Here is a 2,139-nt window from a genome sequence, read left to right on the forward strand (position 1 = left end):
CACATCAATTCCTTTTAAATAAGATTGCATATGAAATGAGATACAGCAATTTTCTTTACACAGAGCAGTTATTTGAGTAATTAGATATTGCAAGAATTATTAATTATTGTTTTAAAATGTCAGGTCATGTTCAGATCATGTTCAGAAATTATGTTCATGCATATTCAAAACTGTAGTGCTGCAAATTTATTTCTTTTAACTATTAACCTTTATTCAACAGTGTGTGTGCGTGTTTTTTGTGTTTTCCATGGTCATTATATTCAGTTAGTGTCTTTTTGGCATACTTCTCTTTGAAAATGATTCTATTCATAATAAAATCCATTAAATTATGTTTAATGTACAGCGCGCTGTCAAGCAAAAGACATTATATGCATTTATAATTATTATTATATTTCATTTATGATTTATTTTACACCTTTTGAAAAGCATGTCTTGCAAAGCCTCTTGCACAACTTCAATTCAGATTGCTATAATGTGCATGAATATCGTTGATAAGAGAATAAGGATAATCATAAATGGCTGGTGACGGACCGTAGTGGAGTGTTTTCAGATTGCCGTTTACACTGATGACAGATTTTTAACAAATGATTATTGATAGTTATTTAGGAAATGTCCTTTCTTTCTTCTTTGTCATCGCATTTTATTGTCTGTCCATACATTTACGTATTTATTTGAAAACTTGGTAAAATCCGTGATGAATGCCCCAAATTACGAAGCATAGGACAAAGAAAATGGAGAGGGACATGAAACAGCCACATTAAGAGAAAAAATGTAAGTTGTGACATTTCTCGTCAGATTATACTCCATATCATTTCACGAGGACTGTATTCTTATCCTCCAGTTATTGATTAACTGTTCTGTTCTGTTGTTCCATTTCATTTCATCTTTATACACAGTAGTGTGTTCAGTGCTATCCACACATATGATTTATATCCATATTTTGAAATGTGAGCAGAGTTGTTCTGTCTTTTTATCTATTAGGTATAGGGATACTTGAGAAAGATTATGTAAGAGGGAAGTCTTGTAATGTTGCATAATTTGTAAGTATTATTTACATGCACATTGTGATATTTACTTTGATTTGCAAGATATTTATGTCGTTTTTAACTAGTCTATATCCCTTTCGGTGCATAGCCAGTCTGAAATGGTGCTCTGAGCCTTTCAAACGAAACCGTTTTGCAAATGATAAATTCTCAAAGCCTGTACAAATAAATACAAAATTGCAGTTCTTAATATTGATTAATAACTTTTTGAGAAATAGCTGACAACAGTTGCCATTTCTCCAAAAAGACTAGTCATCCAACTGAGTTCTTTTTGTGTATCTGAAGGACTGAATCTACCTTACAAGGAACTAGACTCAACATGTTATAATAGCTAGGACTGTGTTTCTCTCTGATAAATAGCCTGCACAACATAAGGGAAATTGAAGAGAAGATGTTTTCTCAGTGCACATAGCCAGTATGATTAAAGAGAGATTAGAAATTGGGGCATATCCTCACACGGAAGATACACGGTCAGTCCACTTATGAAACTACTTGAGGATCTGTTTTTTCCTGTTGTGAGGTTTCTACTGATTGTACCAAGAATAATGTCTAGGGTATTAATGGATGGAATGTAATCAAGTGAAGATTATGTTAGGCGAGTCACATTGCAAATAAGGATATGGAAATAGCATAGTAGGAATGAAAATATTGCATTTCTTGTATTGTAACCACCCTATATCCTTTACTGTTGCAATTTGAATAATAACACTAAAGCATTTGTACATTCAAACTACATGTATATCCTTCATAAACCCTCTTGAGGCATATTTACCTCTGCATACTAAGTATTCACAAAATGAGGAGTGCAAAAGCATTCAGTTATAATAATGTATTACAATGTTCAGGTTGAAAGTATTTTTTAGCTTTTATTCCAGGTGGGAGTGTATGCAGACTAATTGTCAATAATTACTTACTTTTTACTCTTGTTTTTTCAGATTAAGTTGACGTATCGCTGGTTAATGGTTAATGCTTTAAACAAATAATGAAAGACATACAGCTGTGGATCCCTTTCCATTTGAAACATGCTGCCGACTCAGGTCCTTTCTTTTTATCAAAAGACTGGACAGACTATAATTTATGCAACTATTAATGACCT

This window comes from Penaeus monodon, chromosome 33 (genome assembly GCF_015228065.2).
Source record: "Penaeus monodon isolate SGIC_2016 chromosome 33, NSTDA_Pmon_1, whole genome shotgun sequence".
In the NCBI taxonomy this organism is placed as follows: domain Eukaryota; kingdom Metazoa; phylum Arthropoda; class Malacostraca; order Decapoda; family Penaeidae; genus Penaeus; species Penaeus monodon.